Below are 24,658 nucleotides of genomic sequence, written 5' to 3'. Positions count from 1 at the left end.
CCATCATTATCTAATGTCTATTATATCTTATCCAAGTGTCAGTTTGCAGATTTTTGTTTGTTTGAAATTAAAGTTCTTTCTTGAATTTCTGCCATAGTTATTTAGTTTCTAAACTACCCTTCTGTGAGCAATACTGTCTTCCCCACTTTTTGATGTTACTAATAACGTTATTTGGAGAAGGCAATGGCACCCCACTCCAGTACTCTTGCCTGGAAAATCCCATGGATGGAGGAGCCTGGTAGGCTGCAGTCCATGGGGTCGCGAAGAGTCGGACACAACTGAGAAACTTCACTTTGACTTTTCACTTTCATGCATTGGAGAAGGAAATGACAACCCATTCCAGTATTCTTGCCTAGAGAATCCCAGGGAAGGGGGAGCCTGGTGGGCTGCCGTCTATGGGGTCGCACAGAGTCGGACAGGACTGAAGTGACTTAGCAGCAGCAGCAGCAATAACGTTATTAACTCATCTTATATTATCTTCCATCAACTTCACATATATCATCTCACCTAAATCTTCCAATAGCAATAAAAAGTTGATTTTGTTACTATTTTGTAATAGTAATAAACTATTAGCAGAAAGTAAAATTCCAGCCTACAGACTAGCTGTGGTAGAAGCAAGGAAATGTGAATTTAGCCAACTACTTAGTTTCCACTTGTAAAATGTGAATAATCTGCCAGCTACAAATTGGCACTTGCCATCTATTGCTACAGGATTAAATCATGAGCTGCTGCAGCTGCTGACCTTCAACACCCCCTTAAAGGAGTTCGGAGTGGAGATCAGGAATGAGACGCTCTGTGCTCTGGAAAAAACTGGCAGAAAAGGCCTTTAGATAGTTAGATATTTTTCAGGAGAAGGTTTTACAAGTCTGATTCTGACATCTTCTCATATCTAGAAAAGAATTAAAACCCTTCATGGTGACCTCTACTCCTCAGTGACTAGCAGCAACCTTCTGCAAAAACATGTGCTGGTTTGCATGTAACCCCACCTCCACCAAAGTCACATAAATACCGACCTTCACCCTGGCTCTTGAGGGCTGTCTCTCAGAGCTATCTGAAATGCTGGCTTTCAGGCTGTAGACCTCATTTTGCCTCAAATTAAACAACTCACAACTCCTATGTGGTGTATTTTTTTCAGCCAACAAATCTAATAGTGTTATTGTATTAATTGGGATAATTCATGTAAGTACCTAGAACAGTGTCTGACAGTGATAAACATTTAATAAATAAGTAATTATCATAATTATTACCATAACATCATTTTGATTCTTTGTCCCTTGGGCTTCAAAACTGCAATTATTTCAATTAAATTATCTTGGCAGTTTAGAAATGATTTAACTCTAGAACAAACAAAAGCTTCTAGTAAGTTACATTTTTTACCTAAGATGAATGCAACATTTTTATATCTTTCATTTGGGGGGGGGGGGAGCAGGAAAGGGGGAGGGTCAGTAATTGATAGAAAAACTGGAAAATGATTTCTCAAATCCAAGACCCTGATTATCCTTCCAGATTCTTTCTTTTTCTTTAAGTAATACTTCAACCTTAAAAATATTAGAGGAAGCCAATGTAAATGTTCATTTCCAGCACTTCTTTTTTCCAACTTCCCCCAAAACATGTCTAGACAGGGGGAGGAAACAAAGGTATAAGAAATCAAACCAAGACTGATTTTACCATTATTCCTAGCAGTGTGAGTGTAAGCGAGAGCGTGTGTGTAGCAAATAACTAAGTCCTATTTTGAGGAATTAAATAATTTGAAGGACTTCCCTATCTGTCCAGTGATTAAGACTTCTGCTTCCACTGCACGGGGGGCGTGGTTCTGTCCGTGAGGGAACTAAGACCCCCACAGCCCATGTGGCCAATAAATAAATATATATAATTTGAGAAACTAAGACGAAATCATTTACAAATGACTTTCTCTCACTTCTTTCACATTTTCAAGTCCTTTTGTGCTACTCCTCCGCCCTCGGGGTAAAATTTATTTTTCCCTTAGAGTTAGTGAGTGGGTGGATGAACCGAATCTGCATGACTGCAGTGATCCCTCTTCTTGTGCCCCCCAAAAGACTTCAGTTGAAGAATGGCCCAACACTTTAACTGCGAGCTCACAAGGAGACTCAGAGTTCTGTCTCCGTGCCTTGGGCCAGGTTCTCTTTTCGTACGGCTTTCCCTGCCTATAGCTTGCCCTACTGCCCAGCGTACCTACACAAAGGTACCACACACCGGCTCCTAGGTTGTGAGCCAAGTACTTCGAGTAAAGCACGTCCCAACCGTTGTGGAACAACTGTTCGACCAGACTTGTGGCTTTCTCTCAGGGTCAAAAGTAGTCTGCAGTGCAGCGCTCCGAGCCATCGTGTCTTTGACAGTCGCCTGGAGCATGCTCAGTCGGCTTGGAGTCACTGGGCTGCAGCCGGCGCCCACCCGCGGCCGCGGGTTCCCGCAAAGCCCCGGGGGATCGCCGCCGCCCTCCCCGGCCACCTCCCCCTCACGGAGCCCTCGCCCTCCCCCTCCCCGTGCCCTCCCCCTCCCCGTGCCCTCCCCGTCCCTCCCCCGGTGTCGCGGCGCGCGCTCCTCGGCATCCACTAGGGTGCTCAGCCGCCGCGCCTCCCCTCCCCGCCGCCTCCTCCTCCACCTCCGGCGGCGGGCGAGGACTCGTCCAGGGACATAAATAAAAAAATAATTCCATGCACCCTTTGATAGCGAGGCGAACTGGCGGCAGACGGACCGCTGCAGCGCCCACCCAGGGCCGGAGACCAGGTCAAGTAAGTGACACCCGGGAGGAAACGAGGACTAGGAGGAGGAGGGGACGCTGGCGGAGAGGAAGGCGAGCGCGCGTGTCACCCGAGCTGCCCGGGGAACGGCACGCGCGTGTGAAACTAATGGCCAGTCTGTGACACGCGCGCCAAAGCCAAGTTTGCCCGCGAGCCCTTATATAGACAAAAATCCCCTGAGCGGCCGCCGGAGAGCTCGCGTCACCGAAGCGCGCGCACTGCAACGCGGGACCTGCGGGGGCGCAGTCGGGCGCGGGTTCCGGGCGCGCGCGCGTCGGGGAGGGGAGTCCCCAGGGGTCCAGCGCGGAGAGTGCTCCGCGCCGGCGCGCGCTCCCGGCCTCCAGTGCCCGCACCCGGAGCACTGGCACCGAGGCTCGCCCGGCGCCGTATCCCGCCCTCCCCGCCCCCGCCCCCTTTCTTGGACGTCTGAGTTTCCCTGGCAGGTTCCCACCTGGCGCTTCTCCGCAGCATCTCGCCCCGTGCCCGCCAGCACACCTGGTGGGCCGGGACTGCGAAGCTGGGTATTGGGCGGGAGTGGGGGTGGGGGTGAGCGTGTATAGGGAGCCTCTTCTTTTAGCAGATGGTCGCACTCAGAGAGGCTGGGAAGAAGGGACGATATACCGGGGTCGGGGTGGGGGTAAGAGTTTTTTTATGTTTTGGGTCCCAGGTAGCCTGGCGGGGGCGAGGCAGAAGGAAAGAAAGGTGTGTAAGGGAGAGACACACCCGGGGACAGAAAAGGAACGTTACTTAACGCGGGCGGAGGAGGGCCTGCGCCTCCCGGCTGTTTTTCCTGGCAGAGCTGTGGCGCCACGCTGGGGGTGCCAGGCCCAGCCAGGTAGCGAGGAGGCTAGTGAGGCGGCTCACGTGTGAACTGCCTCCTCTTTCGGGCGGATGCTGCTTGGGCGGCTACTGTTTCCACCCCATTTTTCTCCCTAACTTCCGCGAAATTGCAGACTGGTCTTGGCAGGGCGGGGTGGGGGAGGATTGTGACCAAGGCCACTTTCCTGGTAGGGCTGAGGAGGGAAATTTGTGATCTACGTCAGGGATGTTAAAATTACACACGCAACACACGCAGGAGAGAAAACGTGCGGTTTACTCTACAAGTACCTCTGGTAGTAGTAGTAAAGCTAGTCTGTCCTATCTTCTTTCTCGGGTCTGTTAAGGGGCATAGCAGGGGAGTAAAACCACGAGCAGTGATGAGGGTGGTGCGGAAAAGCGTGGGCGGAAGGAAACAGTGAGCACAAAATGCCCTTTCCTGGCACCCAGTGCGTTATGGTAAATCCAAACTGGGAACTCAGGAGGGTGCAGACTTTCAACGGACCCTTGGCTTGACTGTGCTGTGTCATTGGAATCTCAAGTACTAAGTGCATTTTTGGGGAACTTGGCTGAAAAATTAGAGCTGGGTTCTGGCAGCAGAGACTGATGAGGGTTGAATGAGGTGATCCTTTCATGGCCCTGGTGAGGCAATCTTAGCCCCACTCTCTGCTTCTGAGCACATTGCGTTTAAAGCAATCTAAGCCGGCAACCGAATGATCTCAGTAAAAGGGAAAGATTACTTAGGCAACTCAGTGTGTTGTGTAACAACTCATAAAGTCAGAAATTAGGTTGGTTTTTTTTTTTTTTTTTTTTTGCAAAATTCACATCAGCAGTTTGCAATTACGTACTCCCCTCCCCTTTGGCTGTTTCAATAATGGTAAGTGAAGGAACAAAGTAGTGCCCCTTGCTATAAATGTTCAGTTTATTTGTAGACATGCATTTAGTCTTTTATAATATTTAGCTGATATTTTTGGCCTTGAGCCCTCCTGAAGGGAAAAAGGGCAAAGAAACTTTAAGAAATATACTTTATGGAGAGTTATATTCTTGGGTCATGGATCAGAAGTAAAAGAAGTCTCCTGTGATTGCTTTTCATTATGTATTCATTTATCAAACTTTTTTTTTTGAGACATTCACATGGAAAAAGGTGATTAACTTTAGAGTTAGGCCTGGATTTCAAGCTCAATTCTTCACTTTTGTAAGACTAAGTAATTATTCAACAATCTTATCCTTAGTTTTTCTTACTCATACAATGAAATTAGTGGTATCTACCCTGAAGTGCTATTGTGAGGAATAAAGTGTACTGAAAACAGCTGAAAAATAAACTAGCCAAGGTGGTCCAGTGATAAAGAATCCGCCTTCCAATACAGGGGACACAGATTTGATCCCTGGTCTGGAAGATCCCGTATACCTCAGGGCACTGAGTCTGTGCACCACAACTGTTGAGCCCATGTGCTGCAACTACTGAAGCCCACTTGACCTAGAGCCCCTGCTCCTCAACAAGAGAACCCACTGCAATGAGAAGCCTGAACACCACACTGAAGAGTAGAGCCTGCTCCTGGCAACTACAGAGAGCACCAAAGACCCAGTGTTGCCAAAAGTAAAATATATAAAAATATATTCTGACAAAAATAAAGTAGCTATTTTTGAAACCCTAAAATCACTCCAGACACTGCACTGCGGTTACAAAGATAAATAAGGTTGGAATTCTGCTTTCAAAAATAAACAAAAACAAAAACATCTAGTCATCTGGGCTGATCTTTCTGTCCTCTTTGCTGCTTGTTTCCTTCTCAATGGAAGAAGCATGTTTCTCAAGGAATTTGAAAGGATGTAGCAGTTTTAAGAAATGTAAGATGTGCTAAGAGGCACATTTGAGTAGGGCACCTTGCTTCAGAAACCTGTGTGTCCAGCCCCATCCATTTGCCCGTTGACCCCGTATAAACAAGTAACAGAGGATTTTCTGTTGTTATGAAGGCAGGACATCCCTTCCCTGAAGAATGTCTTTGCTAATGGATTTCTTTCTTTTCTTTCTTTTTTTATTTTAAGGGATTGAGCAGCAAGTTTTTTTCTGCACGTTGGACAGTCTAATCCCCTCACCCTGAGAAGCCCAAGAGTATAGTCACTATAACATTTTCTCTATAATGCTCACCATGTTCTGGGCACTGTCTGTTAACTCCTTTTATCACTTTAACAATCCTCAGAGGAGGATCTATCGATACTCACATTTACAGAAGAGGTGCAAAGTTAAGAAACTTACTCAAAGTGCACAGCTAGCAAGCGGCTGAGTGGGGGGTGTGCCCCCAGGTAGGCTGTCTGACTTTAACCACTGAGTAGTATGGCTTCTGCTGCATGAAGCTGATTGAGGGCAGGGACTTCGTCTGTCGTGTTCTTCCTTCCTCGTGCAGTGTCTGGCAGGTGATAGTCCTGAACAACTGATTATAGAAAAAAATGAAGCAAGGAGGGAGGGAGAAACAAAGGAAGAGTGAGCATCCTTTCTTGCCTACAACTCTCAGTCTGGCAGGGAATTCCTCCTGGAACTCTGCCCTGGGGGCAGGATAGTTGAGGATCTTTTTATGATTCCTTTGTTACTTATACTGTGTGAGCACAAGCATAGAAATAACTCAGTATATGGTCTCTGATGAAGCCCCCACAACATTGTAAAGCAGTTATCCTCCAATAAAAAATAAATGTAAAAAATCCAAATCTTTCATATTTGCATTAACTCTTGTTTTAAAAGGTGCAGGGACTTCCCTGGTGGTCCAGTGGCTAAGACTCTGCACTCCCAACGCAGGGGTCTGGGTTCCATCCCTGATCAGGGAACCAGATCCCACGTGCCAGCCAAGTAAATAAATGTTTTATTTAAAAAAAACACATGGTAGCTAGTGTCAGGTATTAAATATCTGGCCTTAAGACTAATAGGTTTTTATAAGATTCACTGGCTTATTCTTCTTAACAGATTTTTGGGAAGCCTTTGAAAAGCAAAGTTTCTCAGGAGATGGCATGATAGTGCTGAATTGCAAAATAAACCTTGGAATGAACTCTCATTGAGAGGTCATCATTGTTGACTTTCTCAAAACTATTTGGATCAAAGTATGTGGGAAATGTGTTGAGAAACAACTGCAAACACTAAATCTCTGTGAGTAATAGAACTTTCTTTTAAAAACTTACAGAGAAAGCTTTATTTTCTCAATAGGTCCCTGAAATGGTGACTACAGGGTCCTAATCTACCTACGTGGAAGATTCACTTGTTTTTATTAACCTTTATTGAAATCCCAGATAAGTTCATGAAAATTTTACAAGGCATTTGGGTAACAACTACAAGATGCTGGTGTAAAGATATTTTTGTTAAAAGTTATGCACAGGTAAGATAGCCCCACAAGAAAATGACTTACTGTGGGGTTTAGTAGGGCTTCCCTGGTGGCTCAGTGGTAAAGTGGTAAAGACTCCATCTGCCAATGCAGGAGATGCGGGTTCATTCCCTAGGTTGGCGGGATGCCCTGGAGAAAGAAATGGCAACCCACTCCGGTGTTCTTGCCTGGGAAATCCCACAGACAGAGGAGCCTGGGGGGCTACAGACCATGGATTTGCCAAAGAGTCAGACACGACTTAGCAACTAAACAACAATAATTTGGTTTAGTTATCTGAACTGCTGATTAATTTTTGGTCATGTTTGGAATTAAAACATGGAATTTAATTAAAAAATTAAAAATTTCAATGAAAGTATCTAGTATGAATGGTAACAGAGAAATATTTGTTTAGATAAGTAAAGGTCTGTACAAAATACTGGTATTTTTTAAAAAGTGTTTACATTAAACGTTGGCTGTTTCATACCTAATAGCACAATGACATGTAGTATTATTAATCATCCACACTCCTACACAGTTTCTGATTAGAGCTAATGTATAGAAGAGTTATAAATTATAAGAAGCTGCTCTACTAAGTAATTTATTTGAAGACCTATTTCTTTGGGAACTAGATTAGACGTGAATAAACGGTAAAACCAAAAAGGCATGCATTCGCTTGAGAAGTTTCTAAGGGATGAACTGATTAATAATATTTGCCTGTGTTTGAAATTGATTCTCTAAAATGTCAGAAGCTGAAGTTCTGTCAGTTTTTCTCAAATATACAAAAGGATTCATTCAGTGATGGGCTTCCCTTGTAGCTCAGTTGGTAAAGAATCTGCCTGTAAGGCAAGAGACCCAGTTTTATTGCTGGGTTGGGAAGATACCCTGGAGAAGGAAATGGCAACCCACTCCAGTATTCTTGCCTGGAGAATCCCCTGGACAGAGGAGCCTGGCAGGCTCCACTCTATGGTGTTGCAAACAGTCAAACACAACTAAGTGACTAAACCACCACTACCACAACATTCAGTGATAAACAGTGTTTCTTGACAGGTAACAGTGTTAGCATTTTGGGCAGGGCTCTTTTGCATGGTGTAGGAACGCTGCTTTTATTGCAGGACACTTAGTGTCTGTGACCCCTGTCCCCCATATGCTGATAGTTTCCCCTTAGTCATAATTACCAAAAGTGTCCCCTGACATTGAATACACTTTTTGGAAGAAAGGTACTATACGTGATTGAAAATTACTGGCCTGTAAAATCAAATTGAAAATGTTTAAGGAAATTATCTTTGAAATCGGTCTATCTTCCAATAAGAAATTCTTTTGTGTTTTCCTCAAAGGATAAAAAGAGTGAGTTCTTCCTTGTAAGATATATTAAGTATTAACATTTTATAATCAGGTTATAACTGACCTCTGAGGCTCTAAATCTTCACTGACTTCACACTATCCACAGCCTTTGGCAATGTTGGCACCTGCTGCTTCTTAAACTCCTCTCGATTTCTACGTGCTCTTTGTGCTTCTCCTACTTCTCTGGTTGCTCGCTAGTGGCTTCCTCTTTGACTTTCCTTTCATTGCATAGCTCAGCTGGTAAAGAATCTGCCTGCAATGCAGGAGACAATCCCCGGTTTGAAATTCTTGGATTGGGAAGGCCCCCTGGAGAAGGGATAGGCTACTCACTCCACTTTTCTTAGGCTTCCCTTGTGGCTCAGATGATAAAATGCAGGAGAGCTGGATTCAACCTCTGGGTCAGGAAAATCCCCTGGAGAAGGGAATGGATACCTACTTCAATTTTCTTGCCTGGAGAATTCCATGGACAGAGGAGCCTGGTGGGCTCAAAGAGTCAGACGTGATTGAGCGACTGCACTTTCACCTACTCACTCAAGTATGTATTCCTCAATTTCTGTTTTGAATTCTTCTCTTGTCTAAATTTGATCCATTGACAAAGCTTGTCCTCTCTTGGACTGTGCTTTGACCTCAGTAGGAGTAACACTCAAGCCATTATCTTCAACCCTGACCTTCACATAGCTGTGGCCAGAACTTTCCAAATGCCTGCTGGACAGCTCCCCTCGTCTGTGCTGCTGACACCGCCAACACCCTTCTGAACACTCTTCTTTCCTTCTGTTGGCTCTGTTTCTTTTATTGGTGTTAGTATTCTAATCTAGAATGAGACTCTCAAGCCCCCCACCCCCTTCCCCAGCCTTGAATTTTACAGTCAGTTGCTAAGACATTCAAAATATTTCCTTCATCAGTGTCCTCTTTTCTGATGCTGCCAGAGTCTGGGCACTTTTGACATACTACTTAGACTCACAACCTAGTCTCTTAGCTGATCTCCTTACTAATAGTTTCCCACTGTACTAGTTAATTCTGTACGTGCCTCCAGATACTCGCACTGAAATACACCTCCCTTTCCTATATGTTAGTAACTCTTTGTGACTCCCATTACCTGGGTCTGAGGACCAACATTTCAATCTCTGTATTTCCAAAAATCTTTTCTAGGCTCACCTCCGACTGTCACCATCCTCAGGTCAAACTGAACTGTCCCTTGTGCCTCATTTATTTTCATTCGGTTTCCTGCCTCCACATTTTTGGCCATGCTGTTCTTTCATCTTAAGATGCTCTAACCTCCTGCTGTTTCCATGTCAAGTTTCAACCTTCAAAGCTGGGTGTAAACACCACATTCAAATTTTCTCTGAAGCCTCTGGATAGGTACAAGAAGCTCTTTTAAGATTTCAGTATGTATATTACAAACTCCAGGGGACAGCAGAGGACAGATGAGACTGGCATGCTGCAGTCCATGGGGTCAGAAAGAGTCAGACACAGCTTAGCCACTGAATAACAACAAATGTGTACTCAGGCAGCCTGTTCTTTTAAAGGCAGTTCCAGTTGTGACTGCATTCTTCTTACTTCTACCAAAGGTCCTTATCCTTAGCTTTCTGAAGCCACACAAAATAAATCTTTTTCTGGGTTGACTGACAGCCTGTACATTTGTGGTGACAGCTGATGTGTCTTATGTTTTCTCTATGAAGGTAACATATTCACTTTTCTATCTCTTCTTTATGTGACCTGGTTAAACTTGTTTTTAGGGCCGCTATGTTTCTGGAAGCATTCAAGTTTAGGAAAGTCCGTTTATCTACAAAACAGTTGAAGGATGAAAATGGTTGTTTATGAATATAAATTTTTGATCACTTGCTCATGATCCCACTGGCCATCGGTGTCATCTTTATTCAGATGAAATTAGAAGGTGGGAAATAAAGGCATTTAGAGAGATCTGCCTTTGGAAGGACCCACTGTTACCTCAGAGCTGAACATTTTCTTTCTGTGACCCATTACGCTGAGCATAATGAAGGAATACATGAATAAACACTGAAAGGGAAGAAAGAAGAAAACTCATTTTAAATTTTGTGTACAATTAGAAATTAGCCCCTCAGTAAAATTATTTGTCTTTGCAGATTAATGCCATAAGAGGTAAAGAACCTAACATGCTGTGTGTTTGTGTCTCTGTGTGTGTGTGTGTGTGTGTAATAAGTGAATTTAGAGACCAAAGATGTAGCTTTTACATAGAGCTATAGAGATTACTTTGAGTAAAAATAGCTTGCCTTTATCCAGGTCTTCTACATGCCAGGCATCATTTTACATATTCATCTTACACATTTTTGACTAATTTAATCCTCCAAGCCTTATGAGAAAACATTATTATGACCCTTATTTTACAGCTAAGGGAATTAGGGCCAGAGGTTAAGTATCTTGCCCAAGGTTGTACATCTTGTCAGTGGAGGGATCTGGTCCTGAATCTATTAACCACAATGTACCTTCTCAATATTAGTATTTTAAAATATGCTATTCTGCACTGGATTTTAAGACATTCTAGAGGGAGGAAGTTTGAGAAATGTTAAAAAAAAAAAAAGACTAGTCAAGGATAACGGCACTTGATCTGTTAAAACACAGAGTTGGAAGAATGATAAGACTTCCTTACTTTTTAAAGGAAATATCTGGAACCAAACAAAAAGGCTTCGAGAAAATAATGACCACTTATCACTTGTGGACTCAGGGAGGCTGGGGAGCCATTAGGGGCTGAATAAACACTAATTCCAGGATTCGATCCCTTTAGCACAGGTAGCAATATGATGGGGGGTGGGTAGGTGTGCATAGGGTGGCAGGCCTCCTGTGGATACGCCAGGCTGCGGGCAGCGGTGGATGCATGAACAGAGGGGCATCTGGAGAATTCTCATGGATATGTACATGTCACATCTGCTGTGAAATGGGATTTAGAATAAAGCCTCTGACATATTTCAAGCCAGAGAATGTAATCCTTTAATAACAACTATTTATTCCTCCACTGTGCTCCAGACACTGTTTTAGATGTTGGAGATGGCTGTGAATAAAACAGTAAGATCCTTTTAGTCTTGAGCCACACAAATAATGGAACCTATTTTCAAAGCAAGTTAAAGCAATTTATGTCTTTCCATCAGCTTTGTGTAGAGCTCCAGTGTCGTGTTCACTCTAGTCTGTCTTATCCTGTGGGTCTCTCTTTTCTCTTTCCCTTTTTTCTCCATCACTGTGTCACAGGTTGGATCAGAGTCTTTGTGGATAGATAGATAGACCTTGGTGGAATTTTGATTTAGCCACAACTCAGCTGTTTAACCAAAATCAAGCTATGTAAACCTTCAGAGCCTCAGTTGCCTCATTTTTAAAAATGGAAACAAGCCTATATCACAGGATTGCTGCTGGAGAGTAACTAAATAATGCAGGTAACATAAGTGGTAATCACAATTATTATTCTTTTATCTCTACTAATATTTTTGGTGCATTTTGAGGCAGAGTCTCTTTATTCTTGAAAAATCCTCTTCTGTGCAGTTATTTATGAATTATATTATTTTCACGGCCTGATTCAAGTAGGAAATTCAAACAACAACAACTCATTGACTTTATAGTAATTTGGGTATTTCCCATATAGACAAAACTCTGGGTTTTGACACATCAGTTCAGTTCAGTTGCTCAGTTGTGTCCGACTCTTTGTGACCCCATGAATCACAGCACGCCAGGCCTCCCTGTCCATCACCAACTCGTGGAGTTTACTTAAATTCATGTCCATTGAGTCGGTGATTCCATCCAGCCATCTCATCGTCTGTCGTCCCCTTTTCCTCCTGCCCCCAATCTCTCCCAGCATCAGAGTCTTTTCCGATGAGTCAACTCTTCACATGAGGTGGCCAAAGTACTGAAGTTTCAGCTTCAGCATTGTTCCCTCCAAAGAAATCCCAGGGCTGATCTCCTTCAGAATGGACTGGTTGGATCTCCTTGCAGTCCAAGGGACTCTCAAGAGTCTTCTTCAACACCACAGTTCAAAAGCATCAATTTTTTGGCCCTCAGCTTTCTTCACAGTCCAACTCTCACATCCATACATGACCACTGGAAAAACCATAGCCTTGACTAGTCGGACCTTTGTTGGCAAAGTAATGTCTCTGCTTTTCAATATGCTATCTAGGTTGGTAATAACTTTCCTTCCAAGGAGTAAATGTCTTTTAATTTCCTGGCTGTAGTCACCATCTGCAGTGATTTTGGGGCCCCCCAAAATAAAGCCTGATACTGTTTTCACTGTTTCCCCATTTATTTGCCATGAAGTGATGGGACCAGATGCCATCATCTTTGTTTTCTGAATGTTGAGCTTTAGGCCAACTTTTTCACTCTCCTCTTTCACTTTCATCAAGAGGCTCTTTAATGCCATTCTCCCAATTCATCCCACCCTCTCCCTCTCCCTCTGAGTCCATGTCAATGTATGGCAAAACCAATACAGTATTGTAAAGTAAAATAAAGTAAAAATAAAAATTAAAACATAAATAAATAAAATAAAATTAACACTAACAAATGTAAAAAAAAAAAAAAAGAGGCTCTTTAGTTCCTCTTCACTTTCTGCCATAAGGGTGGTGTCATCTGCATATCTGAGGTTATCGATATTTATCCCGGTAATCATGATTCCAGCTTGTGCCTCTTCCAGCCCAGCGTTTCTCATGAGGTACTCTACATAGAAGTTAAATAAGCAGGGTGACAATGTATAGCTTTGATGTACTCTTTTTTCTATTTGGAACCAGTCTGTTATTCCATGTCCAGTTCTGTTGCTTCCTGACTTGCATATAGGTTTCTCAAGAGGCAGGTCAGGTGGTCTAGTATTCCCATCTCTTGAATTTTCCACGGTTTATTGTGATCCACACAGTCAAAGGCTTTGACAAAATCAATAAAGCAGAAATAGATGTTTTTTTTTTGAACTCTCTTGCTTTTTCGATGATCTGGTGGATGTTGGCAATTTGATCTCTGGTTTCTCTGCCTATTCTAAAACCAGCTTGAACATCTGGGAGTTCACGGTTCAGGTATTGCTGAAGCCTGGCTTGGAGAATTTTGAAGATTAGTTTACTAGCATGTGAAATGAGTGCAATTGTGTGGTAGACTGAGCATTCTTTGGCATTGCCTTTCTTTGGGATTGGAACAAACATTGACCTTTTCCAGTCCTGTGGCCACTGCTGAGTTTTCCAAACTTGCTGGCATATTGAATGTAGCACTTTCACAGCATCATCTTTCAGGATTTGAAATAGCTCCCCTTGGATTCCATCACCTCCACTAGCTTTGTTCATAGTGATGCTTTCTAAGGCCCATTTGACTTCATATTCCAGGATGTCTGGCTGTGTGTGAGTGATCACACCATTGTGATTATCTGGGTTGTGAAGATCTTTTTTGTACAGTTCTTCTGTGTATTCTTGCCACCTCTTCTTAATATCTTCTGCTTCTGTTAGGTCCATACCATTTCTGTCCTTGAGCCCATCTTTGCATGAAATGTTCCCTTGGTATCTCTAATTTTCTTGAAGAGATCTCTAGTCTTTCCCATTCTGTTCTTTTCCTCTATTTCTTTGCATTGATGGCTGAGGAAGGCTTTCTTTTCTCTCCTTGCTATTCTTTGGAACTCTGCATTCAGATGCTTATATCTTTCCTTCTTTGCTTTTTGCTTCTCTTCTTTTCACAGCTGTTTGTAAGGCCTCCTCAGACAGCCATTTTGTTCTTTTGCATTTCCTTTCCATGGGGATGGTCTTGATCCCTGTCTCCTGTACAATGTCACGAACCTCAGTCCATAGTTCATCAGACACTCTGTCTATCAGATCTAGGCCCTTAAATCTATTTCTCACTTCCACTGTATAATCATAAGGGATTTGATTGAGGTCATACCTGAATGGTCTAGTGGTTTTCCCTACTTTCTTCAACTTAAGTCTGAACTTGGTTATAAGGAGTTCATGATCTGAACCACAGTCAGCTCCCGGTCTTGTTTTTGTTGACTGTATAGAGCTTCTCCATCTTTGGCTGCAAAGAATATGATCAATCTGATTTCGGTGTTGACCATCTGGTGATGTCCATGTGTAGAGTCTTCTCTTGTGTTGTTGGAAGAGGGTGTTTGCTATGACCAGTGCGTTCTCTGGCAAAACACATACTGGAAGACAATTCAACATTGATATTGATGATGCAAAAATATTTAAGTGCTGAATTTTTCACATAGACACAAAATTAGTAACATCAACTGGGAATATATCCCAAAGGAGTTTTAAGATGGAAATTACTGACTTTCAAATTAGAAGTAGTAGCACATATAAACACATTTAAAGACTGTGGCAAAGGGAAAAGCAATAGCGATTATGCTATCATGATTTAGAGATGTTTGGTCATACTAAGATACAAACCTATGTCAACATAACTATTGTTGTGCTTTTTTTAAAGCAACATTTAAGTGCTTCCTATGTATCTGATCTTTTAAAAATAGAATTTCTATTCTTCATTATTATCAAGTAAGACAAATGCAGGTAGAACAAAGACTCAGCAAGATGAGTTTGCCCATTAGAGAACTCCAAAGGTCAATGTCTCAGTAGATGTTTCGGTGCAGGCTGCTAATGGCAAGTAGATCTTGTTCGCATATGTTAAGTCAATTTAAATCAGTAAATAATTGAGCATTGCTCCATGAAATAATCTGCATAAAGACTCGAAAAGATTATGTCTAAGTCATTTTTCCTGATCTCCCCAAGGAGACTAATTTCAGACACATTCTCTGTGTGGGGAGTTACAGGAACAATCAAGTAGGACTGAGCGTCAAAATGATAGAGCAGTGATTTTCTACAACATTGGTAAATCAAGTATAAATAATCCTTGAGCCGCATCTGGCCTCCTTCCTGTTTATATAAATAAAAAGTTTTTTTTTTTCTGGAATATAGTCACACCCATTTGTTTCTGTGTTTTCTGTGGCAGATTGCCTGCTGCAGATTGAGTTCAATAGTTGTGATTAAATTTTCAGTTTAGAGAAAAATATCCTTCAGTTTAGAGAAAAATCTTTCAGTTTAGAGAATAGTATTTGTTGACTCCTGCTCTAGGATTCCAGAAAGAGACTTTGCTATGTAATGGAGTGATCAAAGAAAGCTTCAGTCAAAGAAGTGGGAACGTTTTAGAGCTGAGAGATCAATAGTCTAAGTAAAATGAGGTCCATAGCTCTTAACTCTGCCTCTTAAGATTCAGTTACTTGTAATGTCTTCCTTTTTCTGTAGTGCCCCTTCTTAGTACCATATGAATTCCAGGTATTTATTGTCTGGCGTCTTCAATGTAGCAATAAAATGCTTGAATGTGTTTTCCTAGAGCTATGGCCTCTTTCACGGAGAAGGCAATGGGACCCCACTCCAGTACTCTTGCCTGGAAAATCCCATGGACGGAGGAGCCTGGTGGGCTGCAGTCCATGGGGTCGTGAAGAGTCGGAAACGACTGAGCGACTTCACTTTCACTTTTCACTTTCATGCATTGGCGAAGGAAATGGCAACCCACTCCAGTGTCCTTGCCTGGAGAATCCCAGGGACAGTGGAGCCTGGTGGGCTGCCATCTATGGGGTTGAACAGTGTCAGACACGACTGAAGCAACTTAGCAGCATGGCCTCTTTCAGAAGAAAAACAATCAGTGTACCAGTTTCTTTTTCTGAACTTAAAAAGTGGCAGATACTGCAGGAATATTTGCATTATCACTAATGGATATGAGAGCATAATAAGTAGATAGGAAAAGGTGAACAATTCAAAAGAAACCTCAGGGGATATAAGACAATGTAAGCCCATCCCCCATGGACCATATTAGCATCTCTCTGGAGAGTCATCTGGCCACTGTGCCCTGGGGAGAACATTAATTACACACAGCTTGGCCTACTGCTGGAGGATTTAGTAATGTCAGATCTCAAGCTCATCTAAAAATTGTTTCCTTTTTTTATTGTTAATTTTCTTAGTAATGTGGTAATTTAAAGAAAAAACACTTCAATGAGGAAGCATGCAAAATTTATTGTTTTAAATTTATTTTTACCAATAACAGTTTTATTACTCTATTACCCTTTGTGGGCCCATTATCTACATTTGTTTTCAACCATTTCAAAAAAGGCTGTATACACTTATATAGCTGTATTACCAATTAAAAAATCTCATTCTAAATGCTTAGAAACCTAATTATTACTGTTCATTGGGATACTTCAGTATCAATGATCAAAATTAATATGCATATTTGATCTGTAACTTTCATTTAAGAGTAAATGTTCCCTCCAACTTTTTCAGGATATCAGTTCAGTTCAGTTCATCACTCAGTCGTGTCCGACTCTTTGCGACCCCATGAATCGCAGCACACCAGGCCTCCCTGTCCATCACCATCTCCTGGAGTTCACTCAAACTCACGTCCATCAGGTTGGTGATGCCATCCAGCCATCTCATCGTCTGTCGTCCCCTTTTCCTCCTGCCCCCAATCCCTCCCAGCATCAGAGTCTTTTCCAATGAGTCAGCTCTTAACGAGGTAGCCAAAGTACTGGAGTTTCAGCTTTAGCATCATTTCTTCCAAAGAACACCCAGGGCTGATCTCCTTTAGAATGGACTGGTTGGATCTAATCAGTTTTAAATCAGGCTTCTCCAGTGGCTCTACAATAAAGAATCTGCTTGCTAATGAAGGAGACAGAGGAGACACAGTTTCGATCCCAGGGTTGGGAAGATCCCCTGGAGAAGAAAATGGCAACCCACTCCAGTATTCTTGCCTGGGAAATCCCATGGACAGAGGAGCCTGGCAGGCTACAGTCCGTGGGGTCACAGCACTATTTTAAATTATTTCACATTTTATTAAACATCTTGTTTTACTAGTTTTTGTCTTAAAGCGGTACTACTAACATCTCCTCAGCTATACAGTGAGATACTGAGTTGTGGCCTATAAAATCTCAATTGAAAGATGTAATTGTTTGGTCTTCTCTTGGCATTCAAATGATTTACATACTTAGATTTTTGGAATTTGAAAAGAAAAAAGAGAAGACACATATTCAGAGATACAGCTGCAGGGGCTTACATATATCACCTCATATAATCCAGAAAGTTATTATCTGACAACATCAACAGCCCTGTTACATGGGTATCCTGTATCGTTTTCACTGATTTAGGAAGAAATGAAGCATCTGATGTGTCAGGTGGGTTAGCTCTATTTCCAAAATCCACAAAGCTCTATTTCCAAAATCCATATTTCCTCCTCTGTTCCATGTAATCATCCCAGGTAGAAGTAGAAATAGACTCCTCCCTCTCTGCACACACATTTTATAGAAAAGGGAAATTGTGGGGAAGGTAATAGAGAAACACTTAGAATTCTGTCCTTCTTGAATGTGCTGCTTTTTTAAAAGAGTCCTGCTTTTAAATATGAAAATCACACCTGTAAGTCTTTCACACAAAACAAACCAAAAATTAAGAGGACAAGAGAAATGTTGGCAAAATTCTATTTTGTCTCTCTTCCATATTGTCTTAGTCCATTTGGGTTGTTGTGACAAAATATCATAGACTGGGTAGCTTATAAACAGCACATTTATTTCTCAGGGTTCTAGAAGCTGGAAGTCAGAGATCAGGGTGCCAGTGTGGTTGGGTGAGGGTCTGCTTCTGGGTTTCAGACTTTCAGTTGTGTCCTGGCACTGTGGAAGGAATTCTGGAGCCCTGTGAGGTCTGTATCTGTGTGCTAAGAGGCTTCAGTCATGTCCAGCTCTTTGCAACTCCATGGACGGTGGCCTGCCAGGCTCCTCTGTCCATGTGATTCTCCAGGCAAGAATACTGGAGTGGGTTGCTGTGCCTTCCTCCAGGAGATCTTCCAGGGATTGAACCTGCTTCCCTTATGTCTCCTGCAGGTGGGTTCTTTACCACTAGTGCCACCTGCGAAGCCCTGTGAGGGTATATATCAGAGTACTAATTCCATTTATGAGGGTTCCATCCTCATGACCTAACCACCTCACAAAGGCCCTACCTCCTGAAATGATCACATTGGGCATAAAATTTGATCATGAGTTTGGAGGGCCACAAGCATTCAGACCGTAGCACGCATGAATAATCCTTCTTTCAAAAATGTCAGCTCTGTGAACTGTGCATGTTGGGATGGATGCTAGTACCAAGAAATTGAGTAGACATGGATAACACTATTTAATTAAGGCTATGTTTAAATAAATTGGGATCTGAATATTGTTCTAACCTTTTTTTTTTTTGAGTACTTGATTATGCTTTTTAAAATAGGTACATTCAGTTCCAATTATACCTTAATAAGAAAACTATTCAAGTCACATTTTAAAAAAAATCTTAGTAATAATTGGTTCATTTAAGTACCATAACTTCATTATACTTGAAATTCATTGCAAGAATTCATCTTATACAGAGTCCATTTCAAAAAGACTTAGGAAGTTTCCCACTATAAGCAATTTAGCTCTTTACATAGCCTTGTTATAGGAACAGGAGCATTCAACTGTAGCATGTTGAAGACGGTGCTGTAATGAAATTCCATCATCATTGTTTTAAAATGTATTTCTTTCATAGAAGAACAACTTCAAAATACATAATTGAGGTACTACATGTTTTAAAATGTGAGACAGTTGAATTGAATGCTATGTCTTGTTTATCCACTTACACACAATGTGAATGGGACTTTTCTTTGCCATTGACAATAGAATATAATTTGTGCATTGCAATTTAAATGTCCCTTCCTTGACCCACAAAAGATATCCAATCAAGGAAGGCTGGGAAAATTATAAGGTATTATTACCATGTACTTAGGACTTTCCTGCTGGTTCAGACAGTAAAGAATCCGCCTGCAATGCAGGAGACCTGGGTTCGGTCCCTGGGTTAGGACGTTCCCCTGGAGGAGGGCCCTGAAACCCACTCCAGTATTCTAGACTGGAGAATCCCTATGGACAGAGGAGCCTGGCAAGCTACAGTCGATGGGGTCGCAAAGAGTCGGATAGAATTGAGCAACTAAGCACATATACCTACCACCTACTGAATAGTATTTTTTAGCACAGAGTTGATGGGGAAAAAAGGAAATGCTCCCTTGTTAACGGAACACTTGTATGAATAGTCTAGGGACCTCCTGGGTGGCACAGTGGTAAAGAATCTGCCTGCCAGTGTAGGAGATGCAGGAGACACAGGAGATGCAGGTTCCTTCCCTGGGTCAGAAGATCCTCTGGACTAGGAAATGGTAACCCACTCCAGTATTCCTGCCTGGAAAATTTCATGGGCAGGGGAGCCTGGTTGGCTATCATCCTTGGAGTCAAAAGAGTTGGCCACAACTGAGAGACTGAGAACACACACACACAGATTCAAGTTGAAAACATATAGGATTATGATCAATAATCCTATTAAGGAGTATCAATTAATTCTGAAAACAAATATGATATGCCAAAATAATGTATTGGGGTGAGAAAACTTTCTACAAGGGCTGTTTTGATTCCTGAAATGGACCATCCATCTTTTGTAATCAAGTAATTAATGATAGCAAAGAAAGTGGTTCTGATATGTTCTTTATGTTATTAAAAGGCATCAGGATAATATAAGGTAGTTGAAGTGCCATGATATTTTTAAATTGAAGTATAGTTGACTTACAGTATTGTTAGTTTCAGCTATATAGCAAAGTGATTCAGTTTTATATGTATATATGTATACATATATGTATATATATATAGATTCTTTGTCAGGTTCTTTCTATTATACGTTATTACAACATATTAAATATAGTTCCCTGTGCTGTACAGTAGGTCCTTGTTGTTTATCTTTTTTATATATAGTAGTGTATATTTATTAATCTCAAACTCATAATTAACCCCCCCTTTCTCCTTTGGTAATCATAAATTTATTTTCTATGTATGTAAGTCTGTTTTTGTTTGTAGGTTCATTTGTATAACTTTTCAAGATTCCGCATATAAGTGATATCATGTATTTGTCTTTCTCTTACTTCACTTAGTATGATAATCTCTAGGCTCACTTTTTAACTTTATTTCAACAGAGAATCGAAGTTTGTTTAAAAAAAAATGTGTGTATTATTTGCCTATGCAGACATCCCCTTTATACATTCCTGGGAATTCTCTCAAATTCCTAGAAATCTGAAAATAAAAACACATATAACTCGTAACTGTTTTAGTTTTACAGCTTGATTTTTGTTTCCAGTATATTAGTGACCACTACTAAAAGCTTTTATTTTCCTTCACTTGACACTGACTTCTGCCTTTTTCTTTTTTTTCACATTTTCTTGTAGTAGTTTCCTGATAGGATTGAAAATGGGTATGTGGAGAGAAGTGTGTGCCAAGATTGGCAGACATTCAGATGCTGCATTTATTGCCTTTGTGAAACTAGTACACCATGTAGTCACACAGTTGTGCCAGTAGTAATAATACCAGCAAAGTGACCAGGCATTTGTATCTTTGGTGACTGTTCCAGTTCTCATAGTGTCATGGATGCTGTTGCCGTTACTCCAGAAATCCATCTTTGGCATGTTGCTGAACGGGTAGTGTCCTAAGCAACATGAAGACATTTATGCTCCTGGCATTTATGTTATATATGGCATTTATATATATATATACATTTATGCTCAGCATGTGGAATCCTCCCAGACTCATGTCCCCTGCATTGGCAGGTAGATTATTACCCACTACTCCACCAGGGAAGTCGTCATTCATCATTATTAATGTACTCATAAAACACCACTTGGCTTTGGACAAATTATAGTCCAAATTACAGTCTGTTTGGGTAATGCCTAACTTCAGAATTTTCCAAACTTGATTATAGATGCTGTTTTTGAAAAGAATTTCACTTGATGGAGCACCACTGAGGAAACAGTGCCTGGAGGAAAAACCTCTGTGTTTAATTAAACAAAATAGAATTTTGAAAATATTATTTATAAAGTCTGACATGTGCCTGAAGAGTAACTGAATTTGGATTTCATTTCCATAGTTCAAACATGTGATATATTCTAAGGTATTTTGCAATGCATAACAAAGTAGGTAGCCACTGTCTCTTTCCATAATAAAATTCAAAACATCAGGGTCATATGGATTACTAAAATTTTTATGTTGATATAATCATAATAAAAGCAAAATGATGTGGGGAGTTAATTTTTGAGACCTGTGGTCTGGCTTAATCTACTCAAAATATTGTAAATATAACTTCCATTATTAGAGAACTAAATGAACACATCTCATGTGAGGTCATTATGGTTATTTTGTTTATTATTCATAGACTAACTTTGATTTCCTAAACATTGAAGTTTTTAATCATTAGGAAAACATTTATTTTGCTGACATTTTGTCCTCTTATTTATATGAATTGCCACATTATACATAGAGGCATTCTAAAATTTTGAACTCCTTTGATAAAACTTCTTAATTACTAAACTATAGCTTTATTTTACTATTGTTAACTGACTGACCACATTTTATGTGATTGTGTGGGTTTTATGTGTTTTTCTTTTTTTTTTTTTTTGGTGGGAGGCAAAGACATTTTCTGTGTATTGCAAAAATATTAAGAAAAAAATATTGGAACCATTCCCTGACATCTGTAACCTAAAATTATCTTTCCTTTTACAGCTGTATAGCATTTATAGCTTGTGGCCATATCACTAAGTTGTATAATTATCAATACAATTTATATGCTTATCTGCTATACTTCATAGATTTCCTTAAACAGGCAACTCAGCATCCCTAGATCATTTTTCTCATCATATTCTAAAGCTTTATTGTTTATACCTCATACTCAAACATTTGTTAAACCACATGGCTGACCAATATAGATTTCTGTGTTATTATAGATTTAAAAATATAGATGCTTAGTATTTTTTTGCTAGTTGTGTTGCCAAATAAGCTCATTCCATACTTTCTAGCATGATTGAGACCAATGAAATTAAAAATATAGTTGTACTCAGTAATGCGGCTAATACACAATGGGATATTACTCAGCTATAAAAGGAATGAATTTGAGTTGGTTCTAATGAGGTGGACGAACCTAGAGCCTTTTATACAAAGCGAAGTAAGTCAGAAAGGGAAAGACAGATATTATGTATTAACACTTATATATATGGAATCTAGAAAGATGGTACTGATGAACCTATCTACAGGTCAGCAGTGGAGATGCAGACATAGAGAACAGACTTTTGAACACAGCTGGGGAGAGAGAAGCTGGGATGATTTCAGAGAATAGCATTGAAACATATGCATTACCATATGTAAAGTAGATAGCCAGTGGAAATTTGCTTTATGACACAGGGAACCCAAAGCCAGTGCTCTGTGACCACCAAGAGAGGTGGAATCGGGAGGGAGATGGGAGGGAGATTTTAGAGGGAGGGGACATTGTATACCTATGGCTGATTCATTTTGGTGTATGGCAGAAACCATCACAGTATTGTAAAATAATTATCCTCCAATTAAAAATAAAAAAAAAATAATAAGGAGGCTAAAAGATGAGTAAAAGTCACCTGCATTCAAGGCGCAGAACAAATTTCCTAAATGTTGACTAATGTTTGGAAGTCTACTAATCAGCACACTAGACTTTCCTTCCACATTTCCCGTACCCTTCAAGGCAATGAAAATAAAGATCATGCAAAAGCTAATTCTTTTAAAGTAGAATGTTCCCCTCCAAGTCCAAAATGCATGGAAGTTAACAGTACTAATTGTTCAGTAATGACACTCTTACTGTGTGTGATCTCTAATAACATGCGCATATTGAGGTCAAGAACGTCTAAAGAGAAAAGGTTGTGTCTTTTGACCGTTGACATCATCATTCCCCATCTTCCTACCTACATTTCACTTTTTCCTTGGTTTTGTGGGAATCGCCTATCTATCATTAAATTCTGGTGCAAAAAGTGATGTCTTTGACTTAGAAATACTGTTTTACTTGGATATTGGCTGTGTTTTCTATGCAGAATTTTTTTCCAATATAATTTTGTGATTTATATATATATTTTTTTACCTGTACCTATATGTTCCCATTTACAACACCTGATTATAAAGAAAATTTTCTGGTAAATTTTATTTTATAATTTTTTTAAACTTGTCAGCTACCCTAAAATATTTTACGTGTTGCTGCTGCTGCTGCTAAGTCACTTCAGTCGTGCCCGACTCTGTGCGATCCCATAGATGGCAGCCCACTAGGCTCCTCTGTCCCTGGGATTTTCCAGGCAAGAGTACTGGAGTGGAGGTGATTTTACATGTTCAGTTCAGTTCAGTTCAGTCGTTCAGTCGTGTCCGACTCTTTGCGACCCCATGAATAGCAGCATGCCAGGCCTCCCTGTCCATCACCAACTCCTGGAGTTCACTCAGACTCACGTCTATCAAATCAGTGATGTCATCCAGCCAGCTCATCCTCTGTCATCCCCTTCTCCTCCTATCCCCAATCCCTCCCAGCATCAGAGTCTTCCAATGAGTCAACTTTTCGCATGAGGTGGCCAAAGTACTGGAGTTTCAGCTTTAGCATCATGCCTTCCAAAGAAATCCCAGGGCTGATCTCCTTCAGAATGGACTGGTTGTATCTAAATGAACATTTAAAGTCTTTGAGTGACTTCTTACTTAAACTTGAAGATTTTACCAGATACTTTCTCTTGAAGTGGGCATTTAGTCTTTACCTAATCTGATGTGTGAGGTAAACCCTCTTCCTTTTTAGATTAGTATGATTTTAATGAAGGCAAATTTAAATTGTGGGCTTCCCAGGTGCAGGAGACACAAGAGACATGGGTTCCATCTCTGGGTCGAGAAGATCCTCTGGAGGAGGAAATGGCAACCTCTCCAGTATTCTTGCCTGGAGAATCCCACAGACAGGGGAGCCTGAGTTGGGCATGACTAAGTGACTGAGCACACACACATTTAAATTGCAGACTTTTATTGAAGACTTGCAATTTTACAGTCTCTGTAAATTGAATCATGCACTCAAAGGAACTTAGAGGTTATTTAAACCCAATATTTCACCCCATGTGTTAATCCTACTAAATCTGTTGAAAGTGATTATGTAGCTTCCGTTGATAGCTGTGCAGGCATACAGTGAACTTAGCATCTTACAAGTAGCTCATATTTCTCTTAGCCAGTTTCATTTGTTAGTTTATTTCAATATTGCCTAAGAGGGAAAACACCTGTGAATTTTATTAATCTGTGAATTGGAAACATTCATATCAGAAAGGCAGGTCTTTAACCTCTGCTGACAGATCCTAAGGAAATCTGCAGACCCAGTGAGGATAACCATGTGTACATCATGTGATGTGGGCTGAGGAAATCAGAAATCATGGGCACTGAAGTTGTAAGAAATTGGTAACTCTGATCTAGTGGCTGTTTGGCCTGGGCAAATAGAGGAAGCTGCCAGGCAGAGAGAGATGGAGCAAATGCTCAGGACAAGCGATTACAACTATGTTATCATAATGACTTTCATTTATTGAATGCATACT

The 24,658-nt window shown here is 41.0% G+C and overlaps 1 protein-coding gene across 5 annotated transcripts in view; it reads left to right on the top strand.

The window, feature by feature from the left end:
• Window positions 1-2,326: 2,326 nt before the first annotated feature.
• The window catches only part of SLC16A7 (solute carrier family 16 member 7), a 196,529-nt gene continuing 174,197 nt past the window's right edge, over window positions 2,327-24,658 (top strand). Inside the window, exons 1-2 of one of the 5 annotated variants that reach the window (XM_069584782.1) lie at window positions 2,544-2,753; window positions 16,519-16,644. The gene's annotated coding sequence lies outside the window, so the exon portion shown is untranslated. Of the gene's footprint in view, window positions 2,754-16,518; window positions 16,645-24,658 lie in introns of all 5 variants that reach the window. The other 4 variants (XM_069584786.1, XM_069584780.1, XM_069584783.1 and 1 more) reach the window with 4 other exon arrangements.

Source organism: Ovis canadensis, chromosome 3 (assembly GCF_042477335.2).
Source record: "Ovis canadensis isolate MfBH-ARS-UI-01 breed Bighorn chromosome 3, ARS-UI_OviCan_v2, whole genome shotgun sequence".
In the NCBI taxonomy this organism is placed as follows: Eukaryota; Metazoa; Chordata; class Mammalia; order Artiodactyla; family Bovidae; genus Ovis; species Ovis canadensis.
The sequence above is the reverse complement of the archived record's forward strand: the minus strand, read 5'-3'. Positions and strand labels throughout refer to the sequence as shown.